General features: G+C 40.2%; 1 long non-coding RNA gene across 1 annotated transcript in view; it reads left to right on the plus strand.

The window, feature by feature from the left end:
* Positions 1-128: 128 nt before the first annotated feature.
* LOC145547411 (uncharacterized) overlaps positions 129-17,253 on the plus strand; it is a 119,605-nt gene continuing 102,480 nt past the window's right edge. Inside the window, exons 1-2 of the long non-coding RNA XR_014083819.1 lie at positions 129-579; positions 827-951. This is a non-coding gene — a long non-coding RNA (uncharacterized LOC145547411). The remainder of the gene's footprint in view (positions 580-826; positions 952-17,253) is intronic.

Genomic DNA, 17,253 nt, shown 5'->3' on the forward strand with positions numbered 1-17,253 from the left:
CCTGCGCCGGGACAAGCGTGGAGGCGGGGGTTGCGGGGGCTGGAACGTGGCGGGTGGGGCTTGAGGCCTGGCAAGGCCGGAAGTTTAGTTGATACCGAGTGGTCTCGCGAGCAGTTGGAGTTTCCAGTAGGCTGGAAAGCGGCAGCGGACCCTTAGTGAGCAACGAAACACAGTCTGTAAAATATCTGTCAGATGAGGGTTTTCCTGTGTAACTGTAGCCCAGGCAGCGTAGATAAAGCTTATAAACGAGAGTTGTGGAGGGCTAGGAGCCAGGAATTTCACTGGAAGTACGTGAGAAACCGTAAGAGGACTGCACCTTCTACACACCTTGTGGGCACGTCTTGAGGGCTCAAAATGAGTGAGATACAGCTCTGTAGGAGAGTCTCCATCAGCTGAGCTTTGAGGAGGAGGATAAAGGGCACCCCCAAAACGGGGGCTTATTGGGAAACGTCCCAGTGTCAACTTGAAAAAAAAAAAAGCACAAAGGAAGACCAGTGAGTTGAGTTTCTTCAGTGTCTTACTGAGGACTGTGGCCTGGAGACAGCCTCTCAGATATCCCTGAGGAACTATTCTGAAAAGGTGGGGGAAGTCTAGTATACGTGTGATTTTTGGGTGCAGGGTTGTAATCAAGCATACATCTCTTGGAGGATTATTGCTAGTCCTGAGGAGCAGATGTCTAAATGATTTTTGTATTTTTTCTAAATATGGGAGGATGTGAGAATCTAGGTTCTAAAAATGTTTCTCTTGAAATATTTCTAACTATCTGAGGGCCTATTTCACCTATTTTGCCAGAGCACAGAGTGCCTCTTTCTTGATCTTTTCCCAGAATTCCTCTCAGTGTGTATTGCGGGTCAGTGATTGCTGTGGCTAATAACTCAGGCTTTGTAGAACTGGATGGCGGGCAACATTCTTCAGTTTACTCCAGGCTCCTATTCCAGCTACTGCTGAAGGGTGAGTAGGGTTTATGGTGATGGTTCATAGGACATGGGGAGAGAACTGTGCAAGGAGGAGAAGGGGGCAGTGAAAAATCTCTGGGACATGGATGCAGTTGATGTGTTTTTAGAGTGGAGCAGAGTGTAGAGAGAGTGAGGATGGATTATTTGCTAGTTTACTCTTAAGCTCTGTTAGGGATGCTGAATTTTATTAAAATGGCTTTATTGGACAGACCACTCTCTTCTCGCTGCTCTTTTTTTTTTTTTTTTTTTTTAATGAGTCCTCAGTATATACCTTAAGGGTTGTCCAAAATGTTTCACATCACCCACTTATCTTTACCGTGGCTTTAACTTTTATTTATATAGAGACAACTAGATTGTGAATCAGGATGGCTTCTGGTAAACTCAAGACTTGAGAAGTTCCTCAAGTCAATGTTAAATACTGAACCACAGATTAAAGAAGCTCAGGGAACACCAGGGAGCCTAATGCCAAAAACCAAAACAAAACCAACCAAACAAAAATACACTTAGGCATAATATATTCAAACTACAGAAAATCAAAGATAAAGGAAAAAAATCTTGAAGGAAGCCAGAAGGAAAGAAAACATCTTATGAAAAGAGGAGCAAAGGTAAAAACTACATCCAGTTTCCCCTCAGAAATCATCTAAGCAAGAATCTAGTGGAATGAAACATATGTGTTGAGAAAAAAACCTTCCAATCTAGAATTCTGTGTTCTGTGACTTTATCCTTTAGAAGTGAATGAGAGATAAAGACTTTCTTAGATAAACATCAAAATTTGTTGCCAGAAGACGTGCCTTGCAGGAAATGTTAAAAGAAATTCTTCAGAGAGAAAGAAAGTGAGTCAGGTCAGAAACTCATCCAAATAAAGAAAAGGGCAAGAGGGAATGAATAAATGATGGTAAAATAAAAACTTTTATTTTTCTTTATTGATTTAACAGAGAACATAGTAGATAACAGTTTTATTCAAAATAAAAATACTCAAAACAGTATTATTCAAAAATAATAATAGAAAAAATACTTCATGATTATAAGTATGTATAATTGAAATGGATGACAGCAATGACACAAAGGATTAGAGAGAGAATTAGGATTATATTGTTTTTGTAAGGTGTTAGTACTGCCAGTGAAGCAGTATAGCGCTATTTGAAACTGAACTTGGATTAGTTGTAATAAATATATATTGCAAATTCTACGGCAAACACTAATTTTTTTTTTAAAGTACAATTGATATACTAAGAAGGGAAAATGGAATCATGTATTGGGTTAACACCAAAAAGGAAGAGAAGACAAAAATGGTAACAAAGGGCAACAAATATTAATGGGAAAGAGTAACAAATACAATAGACAGTAATCTGACTGTATCAATAATCATTTAAAATGTCAATGGTCTAAATGCATGAATTGAAAGATAGAAATTGTCAGTGTGAATCTAAAAACAAATATCAAATATATGTTGTATTTTAAAAATCTGCTTTAGTTTTTTAAATTAAAAGAATTTCTTTTGGCCACACTGCACAAAGTGTGGGATCTTAGTTCTCTGAACAAGAATTGAACCTGGGCCCTCAGCAGTGAAAGGATGGAGTCTTAACCATTGGACTGCTGGAGAATTCCCCAAAAAACCCATTTTAAATAGAGAGGTACATATAAATTAAAAGTAAAAGGATGGAGAAAGATATGCTAACACTACTCGAAATAAAGTTAGAATAGCTATATTAATTTCAGATGGCAGATTCAAAGCAATAAATATGAGGTATAAAGAGAGGTGTTGCATGATCAAGAGGTCAGTTATCCAAAGAAGGCATAACAATCCTTAATTATATGTGTCTAACAACAGAGCTTCATAGTACATGAGGCAAAAACTGATAGAACGTTAAGGAGAAATACATAAATCCATTAGTACAGTTGGAGGCTTCAGCTCCCCTTTATCAGAAATGGATAGACCCAGCAGGCAGAAAATCAGTAAGGACATGGTTGAACTCAACAGAACCATCAATCACCTGGACATAATTGACATCAGTGGACTATTTCATTCAACAACAGCAGACTACATTTTCCTCTCACTGTCACATGGAACATTCACTGAGATACCTTCTGGGCCATAAAACACATCTTAATAATTAAAAAAATGTAAAAATCTTGCAAAGTATGTTCTCTGACCACAATGGAATTAAAGATAGCTAGAAAAATCTACAAATACATGAGATTAAACCATACACTTCTAAATAACACATAGGTCAAAGGAGAACTCTTAAGAGGAATTAAAGAATATTTTGAACTTAATGAAAATGAAAACACAACTTAAAATTTGTGGAATGTAGTGAAAGCAGTGCTTATGGGAAAATTTATGACATTGAATGCAGGTATTGGAAAAGAAGAAAGATCCAAAATTAATCATTTAACCTTCTATCTTAGGAAAGTAAAAAGATCACATTAAGTCCAAAGTAAGCAGAAGAAAAGAAATAATAAAATTTAGAGTAGAGGGAAGTTCCCTGGCAGTCCCATGGTTACAGCTCAGCACTTTTCACTGCCGGGATTCCAGGTTCAGTCCCTGGATGGAGAACTAAGATCCTGTAAGCTGCATGGCACAGTCAAAACATTAAATTTATAAAAAGAATCAAAGGGAGGCCCACAAATTACCAATTTCAGAAACGAAAAAGGGACATCATGATAAATCTCTATGGACATCGAAAGGATAATAAATAATACTATGAATAACTCTATGCCCACAAATTTTATAACCTAGATTAAATGGGCAATTCCTTGAAAGGCAATCTGTCCAAAACTCACACAAGAAGAAATGGAACATTTGGATAGGCCTATATCTGAAATCAATAATTAATAACCTTCCCAAACAGCACCAGGATCAGAGGGGTTCACTGGTGAATTCTACCAACTATTTAAGAAAGAAAGTATACCAATTGTCTAGAGTCTTTTCCAGAGAGAGACACACAGAGGAAGATAGATACTTACTAATTCATTCTGTGAAGCCGACATTACCTTAATACCCAAACCAGACATAGCCATTACAAGAAAAGAAAACTAGAGACCAATATCTCTCATGAACCTACATGTAAGAATCCTTAGCAAAATATTATCACATTGAATCCAGTAATTAATAAAAAAAAGAGACTTAAATGGCACAACCAAGTGGGATTTATCTCAGGTATGCAGCTTTGTTCAACAATTGAAAATCAACTAATGTAATTCATTTCATTAACGGTTCAGTTCAGTCACTCAGTTGTGTCTGACTCTTTGTGACCGCATGAACTGCAGCACGCCAGGCCTCCCTGTCCATCACCGACTCCTGGAGTTTACCCAAACTCATGTCCATCGAGTCGGTGATGCCATCCAACCATCTCATCCTCTGTTGTCCGCTTCTCCTACTGCCCTCAATCTTTACCAGCATCAGGGTCTTTTAAAATGAGTCAGCTGTTTGCATCAGGTGGCCAAAGCATTGGAATTTCAGCTTCAATATCAGTCCTTCCAATGAACACTCAGGACTGATCTCTTTTAGGATGGACTGGTTGGATCTCCTTGGAGTCCAAAGAACTCTCAAGAGTCTTCTCCAACACCACAGTTCAAAAGCATCAATTCTTCAGCGCTCAGCTTTCTTCATAGTCCAACTCTCACATCCATACATGACTACTGGAAAAACCGTAGCCTTGACTAGATGGACCTTTGTTGGCAAAGTAATGTCTCTGCTTTTTAATATGCTGTCTAGGTTGGTCATAACTTTCCTTCCAAGGAGCAAGCGTCTTTTAATTTCATGGCTGCAATCACCATCTGCAGTGATTTTGGAGCCCCCCAAAATAAAGTCAGCCATTGTTTCCACTGTTTCCCCATCTATTTGCCATAACGTGTTGGGACCAGATGCCATGATCTTAGTTTTCTGAATGTTGAGCTTTAAGCCAACTTTTTCACTCTCCTCTTTCACTTTCATCAAGAGGCTCTTTAGTTCTTCTTCACTTTCTGCCATCAAGGTGGTGTCATCTGCATATCTGAGGTTATTGACATTTCTCCCAGCAATCTTGATTCCAGCTTGTGCTTCCTCCAGCCCAGTGTTTCTCATGATGTACTCTGCATATAAGTTAAATAAGCAGGGTGACAATATACAGCCTTGATGTAGTCCTTTTCCTATTTGGAACCAGTCTGTTGTTCCATGTCCAGTTCTAACTGTTGCCTCCTGACCTGCATTCAGATTTCTCAAGAGGCAGATCAGGTGGTATGCCCATCTCCTTCAGAATTTTCCACAGTTTATTGTGATCCACAGTCATTAACAGGCTAAAGAAGAAAACTCCTGTGATCATATTTAACAGGATTAGCCAGGTTTAATCCAGAGACTGTCCTCAGGCAGGATATATTATTGTTATATAATCTTTGTAAAGACAGACCTACTCCCATAATTTACATTTTAAGATAACAGAATTAGCCAGAAAGTTTAATCCACAGACTGTCTTCAGGCAGGATACATTGTTGTTATATAATCCTAAGGAATGTAGAGAGAAAAGAAAAAAGTTTGTCTCTTCTTCCTCCTTGAGAATTCCAGACCCCTCTCTCCTTGGGGACCTCTAGACTTCTTATCAACCTGCCTAGGAAAGGACTCTCTCATTCCCCCCTTTTCTTTTAGGAGAATTATGTTGCCAAGGGAAAGGGGCATCATTTTCGTTCCATAACTACTTCCTGCTGTTTAGGGGCATAGTCCCTAAATTGTTGAGGTAACATATTCTCCTACCCTCATATTGAGGGTCTGTGATCCAGGGGCCCCAAGTAATAGTTGGAGGAGGCTGTAGCACTCCTAGGAGCTCGGACAACCATTTGTAACTTAAAAGCTTTTAGATGGTTAGAAAACCCTATTATACAGTTACAGACGTAAGGCAAAATAGTCATTTAAGCAAGTTAAAATCAAAATGAAAAGTCACATGATGTCCATAGTTACATCAGTCCATCTTAAGGTTGTTAGATATCATCAGTTGAAGAAGAGGCATTACATATAATTGTTGTTGAAGGTATTCGCAGACTTGGAGAAAATCTTTTCCTTGAATTGGAGATGTCCACCACAGGAAGCCTTCCACTGATGAAGAGGGGAGTGAGTGCTCCACAGACCCAGCAGTTAGACCGATTATGAAATGCTGCATAGGCGTGAGCCCAGGACAGGAAGGCATTGTCTTGAGGATCAAACAGCAGACTCAGGATCTTTGGCGTTAGCAGAAGTAGGCTCACATAGATTATCAGGCCCATCTTTTGGCTCGTCCAGACAGTCCCATTACGGAAGCGGGTCGGGAAGAAAGTGGGCCAGGGGCTTCAGTAAGCACTGAATAAGTCGCCCCCATATTTAAAAGGAAATCGACGGATTGGCCTCCCACACCTATTAGTACCCGGGGTTCCTCAGGTGTAATTAGGACGGGAGCTTGTGTAGGGACCCCCGTGCACCTTCAGTCCTGATTGTCTTGAGAGTCTGACCCGTGAAACCTACGCCTCTGGGGGCAGTCTCTCTTCCAGTGTGGTCCTTTGCAGACCGGACATGGAGCCGGGGGCGGCTTAGATGCCTGAGGACAATCCCGCTTGAGGTGCCCCTCCTTTCCACAGTAATAGCAAGCCCATCCCTTTTCACCTGGGTCCCTCTGGGCATTTTTCTCAGGCTGTTTAAGAACGGTTCTTACAGCCATTGCGAGGGCTTCCCCCTATTCCTTTGTCTTTTTCTGCCTTTCTTTCTTTTCCTCATATTCCCTACCATAATAAACTGTCTGAGCCAGTTGTAACAGATTATCTAAAGACGGGTTAGGTCCATACGCCCATTTTAATAGCTTATCGTGGATATCTGGAGCCGACTGAGTGAGAAATCTATCTTTTAAGATCACTTTTCCCTCACTTTCAGGATCAATCTCAGTGAATCTGCGAAGGCCTTCTCTCAAGTCTATCTAGGAACTTACCAGGAGCTTCCTTCTCCTCCTGTTCTATGCTTGCCAATTTGCCATAGTTTAAAGGCTTAGCACGCGCCTGCCTGAGTCCTTCAAGAATGCATCTGACAAAATGACTCTGGTCCCATCTTCCTTTAGCTGTGTTATAGTCCCAATCTGGTTCTATAGTTGGGACCGCCTGATTCCCAGTGGGGAGGGCGGCTATATCGTCCTCCCTCTTTCCTACTGATTCATTACCAAGCCATTCATCTCCGTGAGCAACCGCTTTCCCCAAAACTCGACTCTATGAGTCAGCGTTTGTCCCAAGATATACATCACATCCTTCCAAGTAAGGTCATAAAGCAGAGTAACACCTTTAAAAGCTGTGATATATTTTTCTGGGCCCTCTAAATAGTCTCCCAGATCCTCCTTAATTCTTTGTGTTTCTTGGTAAGAAAAAGGCTTATTAACTCTCATAGACTGATTATTTCTCCTGGTGGGTGCTTCATGAAGAGACAACAGCTTGTGCGGCTGTTCCTCGGTCTCTCTGGCTGCTCTGCGGATATGATCCCAGGGATACAACGGAGAAACCTGCGTTACCTTATGTCCTTGTCTCCTGTTCTCCATTCCATCTCTTACTTCGATGGTCTGAGTTTCTACTGAAACCAGAGTAGTCTGAGGTCGTACTGAGACAGGAGGTGTTTGGACCTTTACATGGGCAGTTTGAATCTCAGTTTGGGTTTCCACTGAGACCAAGGCAGCCCTTCTTGAGGGGTTTCTCTGGCTTTCAGTTTGTTCATTTGGGAGCCCCGGGTATGGGGGCAAAGTAGGAGGACAGGAGGGAGCTGAAGGTGTCACACCCAAATCTATACCCTTAGGACACAAGTCAGGCATATTTCGCAGAGAGAAAAAGGGCAACACATATGCTACTTCTACCCATTTCCCTTGTTTTCTACAGAACCGGTCTAATTGTAAAACATTATTATACTTAAGAGACCCTCCAACTGGCTACCGTTTGCCATCCTCCAATGGGTACCGCGGCCATGCAGTATCACATAGGAAGACCAGGTGTGTCTTCTTTAAGCCCAGGGACCAAATCTATCCCAGTTTTTCAGGATACAGTTCAAAGGAGTGAGGCTGGAATTGTTAGCTCCCATCTTGTCCTGAAGAATCCTGGATGAGTCCCCAAGATGAAAGGTTGTTTGCTGAATCACGAAAAGACGACCGGGATTCTTGGCCTCCGGAGGAGAGGAATTCAATCCGGGGCTAGAGACGAGGCTTGATCTCTCAGAGCTTTTGTGCAATAGAGTTTATTAAAGTATAAAAGGGATAGAGAAAGCTTCTGACATAGGCATCAGGAGGGGGCAGAAAGAATACCCCCTGTGATCATATTAATAGAAGCAAAAAAAAGCATTTGACAAAATCCAACACCCATTCATGATGACAACTCTAGGAGTAGAGGGGAACATTCTCAACTTGATAAAGAATATCTACAGCAAATCTACAGCTAACAACATACTTAATGATGAGAAAGTAGAAGCTTTCCTATTAAAATCAGGCACCAGGCAAGGATATCCTCTCTGACCACTCCTTCTCAGTATTACACTGGAAATCCTAGTTAATGCAGTAAAACAAGACAATAAAAGATAGACTGATTGGCAAGGAAGAAATAAAGTTGTCTTTGTTCACAGATGATATGACTGTATAGAAAATCTGTTGTTGTTCAGTCACTAAGTTGTATCTGACTCTTCGTGACCTCATTTGTAAGAATTCTCAAAAAACTTGTGGAACTAATTAATGACTATAGCAAAGTTGAAGGATACAGGTGGTACACAAGAGTCAATTGCTTTCCTATATACCAGCAACAAACAAGTGGAATTGGAAATTAAAAACAATCCAATGTACATTAGTATGGGGAAAATGAAATACTTGGGTTTAAGTTCAGTAAGGTATGTATAACATCTGTGAAGAAAAACTGCAAAAATCTGAAGAAAGAAGCAAGAATGAAATAAATGGAGAGATAGTCCATGATCACAGATAGGAAGACTTGATACTTTCAAGATGCCATTTCTCCCTCTCTTAATTTATAGATTCAACACAATTCCAATAAAAATCTCAGCAAGTTATTATTTTTTAATTAATTTTAATTGGAGGCTAATTACAATATTGTGGTGGTTTTTGCCATACATTGACATGAACTAGCCATGTGTATATATGTGTCCCCCTGTCTCAAACCCCACTCCCACTTCCCTCCCCATCCCATTCTTCTGGGTTGTCCCAGTGCATTGGCTTTGAGTGCCCTGTTTTGTGCATTGAACTTGCACTGGTCATCTCTTTCACATATGGTAATATACACGTTTCAATACTATTCTCTCAAATCACTCCACCCTCGCCTTCTCCCTCAGAGTCCAAAGTCTGTTCTTTACATCTGTGTCTCTTTTCCTGTCTTGCATATAGGGTCGTTGTTACCATCTTTCTAAATTCCATATATGTGTGTTAATATACTGTTTTGGTGTTTTTCTTTCTGACTTCACTCTGTATAATAGGCTCCAGTTTCGTCCACCTCATTAGAACTGACTCAAATGTGTTCTTTTTTATAGCTGAATAATATTTCATTGTATATATGTACCACAACTTTCTTATCCATTTGTCTGCTGATGGGCATCTAGGCTGCTTCCATGTTCTAGCTATTATAAACAGTGCTGCGATGAACACTGAGGTACAACTGTCTCTCTCTGTTCTGGTTTCCTCGGTGTGTATGCCCAGCAGTGGGATTGCTGGGTCTTATGGCAGTTCTATTTCCAGTTTTTTAAGGAATCTCCACACTGTTTTCCATAGTGGCTGTACTAGTTTGCATTACCACCAACAGTGTAAGAGGGTTCCCTTTTCTCCACATCCTCTCCAGCTTTTATTGTTTGTAAACTTTTTGATGGCAGCCATTCTGACTGGCGTGAGATGGCACCTCATTGTGGTTTTGATTTGCATTTCTCTGATAATGAGTGAAATCTCTGATAATGAGTGAGAATCTTTTCATGTGTTTGTTAGCCATTTGTATGTCTTCTTTGGAGAAATGTCTGTTTAGTTCTTTGGCCCATTTTTTGATTGGGTCATTTATTTTTCTGGTATTGAGCTGCATGAGCTGCTTGTATATTTTGGAGATTAATTCTTTGTCAGTTGTTTCATTTGCTATTATTGTCTCTCATTCTAAATGTTGTCTTTTCACCTTGTTATAGTTTCCATCATTGTGCAAAAGCTTTTAAGTTTAATTAGGTCTGGTTTGTTTATTTTTGCTTTTACTTCCATTATTCTAGGAGGTGGGTCATAGAGGATCTTGCTGTGATTTATGTCAGAGAGTGTTTTGCCTACGTTTTTCTCTAGGAATTGAATAGTTTCTGTTCTTACATTTATATCTTTAATCCATTTTGAGTTTATTTTATGTATGGTGTTAGAAAGTCTCAGCAGTTATTTTTGTGCTGTTGACAAACTGACTCTAAAGTTTATATGAAGAGGCAAAAGACCCAGAATAGTCAACTCAATATTGAAGGAAAAGAGGAAAGTTGGAGGACTGACACTACCCAACCTCAAGACCTACTATAAAGCTATAATAATCAAGACAGTGTGGTTATTGGCAGAAGAATAGACAAACAGATCAGTGGAACAGAATAGAGAGCCTAGACACAGACCCACATAAATATAGTCAATGATCTTTGACGACATATCTAAGAAAATGCAATGGAGAAAATGTAGTCTTTTTGGTAAAATGTAGTCTTTTGATAAAAAAAATGGTAACTGGAACAACTGGCTATTCATATGCAAAAAAAAAAAAACAAAAAAGAGAAACTAGACACAAACTTCACAAAAATTAAAACCTGTAGTGGATCATAGACCTGAATGTAAAATGCAAAACTTTATAGTTTTAGGTCCTAGAAGATAACATAGGAGAAAATCTAGATGACCTTGGTTATTGTGATTACTTTTAAAATACCAAAGGCATGATCCATAAAAAGAACAAATGATAAGCTGGACATCATTAATATAAAAAAATTCTGCTCTATGAAGTACATTGTCATGAGAATAGGACAAGCCACAGACAGAGATAATATTGGCAAGGCACATCTGATAAAGGACCATTTCCCAAAATATACAAAGGACTCTTAATAAGAAAACTAAAAATTAAAAAATGGGCAAAAGATCTGAACAAATTGTTCATTAAAGACACACTATATTGCAACTAAGCATATAAAAAGGTATTCAACATCATATGTCATTTGGGAATTGCAAATTAAAACAATAAGATACTACTACTCACTTATTAGAATGGCCAAAATCCAAAACCACTGAATACAACAGGAATTCTCATCCATTGTTGGTAGGAATATGTAATGGTTCAGCCACTTTGGAAGACAGTTTGTTGATTTCCTATAAAACTAAACATTTTCTTACTATACTATCCAGAAATCCTGTTCCTTGGTATTAACCCAAAGGTTGAAAACTAATGCCCACAAAGACTTTATAGCAGTTTTACTCATAGTTGCCAAAACTTGGAAGCAACCAAGATGTTCTTCAGCAAGTGAATGGGTAAATTGTGGCTCATCTAGACAATGCAGTATTCAGTTCAGTTCAGTTGCTCAGTCATGTCCGACTCATTGCAACCCCATGGACTGCAGCACACCAGGCCTCCCTGTCCATCACCAATTCCTGGAGTTTACTCAAACTCAAATCCATTGACTCGGTGATGCCATCCAGCAATCTCATCCTCTGTCATCCCCTTCTCCTCCTGCCCTCAATCTTTCCCAGCATCAGGGTCTTTTCCGATGAATCAGTTCTTCACATAAGGTGGCCAAACTACTGGAGTTGCAGCTTCAGCATTAGCCCTTCCAATGAATATTCAGGACTGATTTCCTTTAGGATGGACTGGTTGGATCTCCTTGGAGTCCAAAGAACTCTCAAGAGTCTTCTCAAACACCACAGTTCAAAAGCATCGATTCTTCAGCACTCACCTTTCTTTGTAGTCCAACTCTCACGTCCCTACATGACTAGTGGAAAAACTATAGTCTTGACTAGATGGACCTTTTTTGGCAAAGTAATGTCTCTGCATTTTAATATGCTGTCTAGGTTGGTCATAACTTTTCTTCCAAGGAACAAGCGTCTTTTAATTTCATGGCTGCAATCACCATCTGCAGTGATTTTGGAGCCCAAAAAAATAAAGTCTGTCACTATTTCCACTGTTTCCCCATCTATTTGCCATGAAATGGTGGGATCAGATGCCATGATCTTAGTTTTCTGAATGTTGAGCTTTAAGCCAACTTTTTCACTCTCCTCTTTGACTTTCATCAAGAGGCTCTTTAGTTCTTCTTCACTTTCTGCCATAAGGGTGGTGTCAACTGCACATCTGAGGTTATTGATATTTCTCCCAGCAATCTTGATTCCAGCTTGTGCTTCTTCCAGCCCAGCGTTTCTCATGATATACTCTGCATATAAGTTAAATAAGCAGGGTGACAATATACAGCCTTGACGTACTCCCTTTCCTATTTGGAACCAGTCTGTTGTTCCATGTCCAGTTCTAACTGTTGCTTCCTGACCTGCATACAGGTTTCTCAAGAGGCAGGTCAGGTGGTCTGGTATTCCCATCTCTTGAAGAATTTTCCACAGTTTGTTGTGATCCACACAGTCAAAGGCTTTGGCATTGTCAATGAAGCAGAAGTAGATGTTTTTCTGGAACTCTCTTGCTATTTTGATGATCCAGTGAATGTTGGCAATTTGATCTCTGGTTCCTCTGCCTTTTCTGAAACCAGCTTGAGCATCTGGAAGTTCACGGTTCACATATTGCTGAAGCCTGGCATGGAGAATTTTGAGCATTACTTTACTAGTGTGTCAGATGAGTGCAGTTGTGCGGAAGTTTGAGCATTCTTTGGCATTGCCTTTCTTTGGGATTGGAATGAAAACTAACCTTTTCCAGTCCTGTAGCCACTGCTGAGTTTTCCAAATTTTCTGGCATGTTGAGTGCAGCACTGTCACAGCATCATCTTTTAGGACTTGAAATAGCTCAACTGGAATTCCATCACCTCCACTAGCTTTGTTCGTAGTGATGCTTCCTAAGACCCACTGGACTTCACATTCCAGAATGTCTGGCTCTAGGTGAGTGATCACACCATTGTGATTATCTCAGTCATGAAGATCTTTTTTGTACAGTTCTTCTGTGTATCCTTGCTACCTCTTCTTAATATCTTCTGCTTCTGTTATGTCCATATGATTTCTGTCCTTTATTGAGCCCATCTTTGCATGAAATGTTCCATTGGTATCTCTAATTTTCTTGAAGAGATCTCTAGACTTTCCCATTCTATTGTTTTCTTCTAATTCTTTGCACTGATCACTGAGGAAGGCTTTCTTATCTCTCCTTGCTATTCTTTGGAACTCTGCATTCAAATGGGAATATCTTTCCTTTTCTCCTTTGCTTTTCGCTTCTTTTCTCTTCCCAGCTATCTGTAAGGTCTCCTCAGACAGCCATTATGCTTTTTTGATTTCTTTTTCTTAGGGATGGTCTTGATCCCTGTCTCCTGTATAATGCCATGAACCTCCATCCATAGTTCATCAAGCACTCTGTCTATCAGGTCTAGTCCCTTACATCTATTTCTTACTTCCACTGTATAATCGTAAAGGATTTGATTTAGGTCATACCTGAGTGGTCTAGTGGTTTTCCCTGCTTTTTTCAATTTAAGCCTGAATTTGGCAATAAGGAGTTCATGATCTGAGCCACAGTCAGCTCCCAATCTTGTTTTTGCTGACTTATAGAACTTCTCCATCTTTGGCTGCAAAGAATATAATCAATCTGATTTCGGTATTGACCATCTGGTGATGTCCATGTGTAGAATCTTTCTTGTGTTGGTGAAAGAGGGTGTTTGTTATGACCAGCGCATTCTCTAGGCAAAACTCTGTTAGCTTTTACCCTGCTTCGTTTTGTACTCCAAGGCCAAATTTGCCTGTTACTCCAGGTGTTCCTTGACTTTCTACTTTTGTATTCCAGTCCTGTATAATGAAAAGGACATCTTTTGGGGGTGTTAGTTCTAGAAGGTCTTGTAAGTCTTCATAGAACCATTCAACTTCAGCTTCTTCAGCATTACTGGTCGGGGTATAGACTTGGATTACTGTGATATTGAATGGTTTGCGTTGGAAATGAACAGAGGTCATTCTGTAATTTTTGAGATGGCATCAAAGTACTGCATTTTAGACTCTTCTGTTGACTATGATGGCCACTGCATTTCATCTAATGGATTCTTGCCCATAGTAGTAGATATAATGGTCATCTGAGTTAAATTCACCCATTCCAGTCCATTTTAGTTTGCTGATTCCTAAAATGTCAATGTTCACTCTTGCCATCTCCTATTTGACCACTTTCAATTTGCCTTGATTCATGGACTTAATATTCCAGGTTTGTATGCAATATTGTTCTTTAAAGCATCAGACTTTGCTTTTATCACCCATTGCATCCACCACTCGTTGTTGTTTTTGCTTTGGCTCCATCTCTTCCTTCTTTCTGGAGTTATTTCTTCACTGATCCCCAGTAGCATATTGGGCACCTACTGACCTGGGGAGTTCATCTTTCAGTGTCCTATCTTTTTGCCTTTTCATACTGTTTTTGGGGTTCTCAAGGCAAGAATACTGAAGTGATTTATCATTCCCTTCTCCAGTGGAACACATTTTGTCAGAACTCTCCACCATGACCTGTCCATCTTGGATGGCTCTACATGGCATGGCTCATATTTTCACTGAGTTAGATGAGGCTGTGGTCCATGTGATCAGATTGGTTAGTTTCCTGTGATTATGGTTTTCAGTCTATCTGCCCTCTGATGGAAAAGGCTAAGAGGCTTATGGAAGCTTCCTGATGGGAGAGTATGACTGAGGGGGAAACTGGGTCTTGTTCTGATGTGCAGGGCCATGTTCAGTAAATCTTTAATCCAATTTTCTGTTGATGGGTGGGGCTGTGTTTCCTCCCTGTTATTTACCTGGGGCCAAACTATGGTTGAGGTAATGAAGATAATGGTGACCTCTTTCAAAAGATCCCATGCATGTACTGCTACACTCAGTGCCCCCAACCATGCAGCAGGCCACCACTGACCCACGCCTCCTGGACACTCACAGGCAAGTCTGGGTCAGTCTCTTGTGGGGTCACTGCTTTCTCCTGGGTCCTGGTCCATGCAAGGTTCTGTTTGTGCCCTCCAAGAGTCTATTTCCCAGTCCTGTGTAAGTTCTGGTAGCTCTATGGTGGGATTAATTGTGACCTCCTCCAAGAGGGCTTATGCCATACCCAGGTCTGCTGCACCCAGAGCCCCTGTCCCTGTGGCAGTCACTGCTGACCCGTACCTCCACAGGAGATGCTCAAACACAGTCCTGTCACAGTCTCTGTGGGGTCCCTGGGTCCTGGTGTGCACAAGGTTTGAGCCCTCTGAGCATCTCTGTCAGAAATGGGGTTTGATTCTAACCACGAATTCAGCCCTCCTACCATCTTGCTGGGGCTTCTCCTTTACCCTGGTACGTGGGGTATCACCTCACGGCTGCTCCAGCACCACGCAGCCGCTGCTCGCTCCAGACAATGCAATATTATTGAGCATTAATAAAGAATGAGCTATTAAACCCTGACAAGTCATGGAAGAATCTTAGATGTGTATTATTAAGCGAAAGAAGACAATTTGAAAAGCCTACATAGTTACATACTGTATATAATATTCTGGTTAGTGGGGAGAGAGGGATGAATAGGTGGAATAGAGAGAGTTTTTGAGGCAATGAAACTATTCTGTATGATACTACACAGAGGGTATGTATCATTATACTTTTGTCAGAACCCATAGAGTGTACACCACCAGGGTGAACCTTAGCATAGAAGTGTAGACTTTGGGTGATAATGATATGTCAGTGTAGTTCATGTAGCAAAATACCAGTATGGTGGGGAATATTGATAGTGGGAGAGGTTGTGTGTGTGGTAGGGAGCAAGAGGTATGTGGGAATGCTGTACCTTCTGCTCAGTTTTGCTGTGAACCCAGAACTGTTCTAAAAAATAGTGTTTTAAAAAATAATAGGAGTCATAAGTAGATGTGTAAGTCACATCTACTTTCTATGAGAAGGAAAACTTGATACAAGGTGAAATCAGAGGCCCTCAGTCTCATTAGAGAATTTGCTAGTGTGGACTAAATTAGAAATAGCCTGACCAGGTAGGAGATAACAGGTGATATTTTCCAAATACAGATAACAAAATGGGTGTAGCAGAAAAATATAGAAGTATTTGGGAACTTCACCCTCCTGGTGGCATATGGAAGCAGGCTTTTTGTTAAATTCTTGACCTACTATGCTCTCCAGTTCATTTAGTAGAAGAGAGGAAACAGTGAGTGACACTGCTAACTTGTACTTAATTCTGACTCTTAAGAAAATAATTCAGCTTATTTTAAAAGGAAGGGCTTACTAGATGAAAATGACCTGTCATTCTAGACTGTGACATGCATGTAAGTGTTCACTAGACATAGTCAAACAGAATTCAAAAAGTTGAAGCATATTTCATAGAGCTTATAAGAAAGAAAAGCACTGAATGAATTGAAGGAAGAGTTCATGAAGCCATAAATGTCTGCTACATTTTGAGGGGAACTTTTTTTGTTTTTCCAGCTTCAGTTGCCATTGCTTGGGTACATATTCCATCACAGGGGTAGAGACAGCCCTTACTATAGCCCCTATGAATTGGAACAGGAAACTATCTGAACTGAAGGAAGCCACAGATGGGTTAAACATGAGGGAGCCAGAAATGTTTGGTAGTAAATCTTTTAAATACTGAGGTCCAAAAGCTACCTACCACACCCTTTCTCTTGGGAAAACACACATATGCATAGCATACAGAGAAGATAGGCATCTATTAATAGTTTGCAAATCTGAAAATTGTGCAGTTTTTCCTGTTGCTTTTCAAGAAAAATACATATCACAGAATTGGGAGGTCAGAGACTTCTTAGGGTGGCTCTGTGATCCCAAAGAAGTACATTTTCTTTGTATTTTTTGTAGGTAATATATTGTAAGTTATCCATTGTTGTAAGTAGCATGAGCGTATATTTTTCCTGACTAGAACTAGAGAGACTATGGAAAACTTGATAGGCTGGAGAAGTAAGAATGATGGAAACACTTAGCCCTCATCTGAAGTCAAGAGAAGAACAACAGTCAAAAAAACTTTAGATATTTTCTCTGTAACTTGAAAGACTCAAGGTTGGTTATCTAAAATAAATTTAAAAAATTATGGCTAGAGGCTGGCTAGAACAGCCTGTCTGGTGGCAGAATGAAATAGAGCAAAGTTTAGTGGCGAGAGGGATGCTAATGTGTTTCCATAGACCAAAGGTGGAGACTGCAAAGGGATACAGTTGTTGATCATCTTC

Source organism: Giraffa tippelskirchi, chromosome 1, assembly GCF_054371585.1.
Source record: "Giraffa tippelskirchi isolate mGirTip1 chromosome 1, T2T-mGirTip1v1.2.pri, whole genome shotgun sequence".
Taxonomy (NCBI): domain Eukaryota; kingdom Metazoa; phylum Chordata; class Mammalia; order Artiodactyla; family Giraffidae; genus Giraffa; species Giraffa tippelskirchi.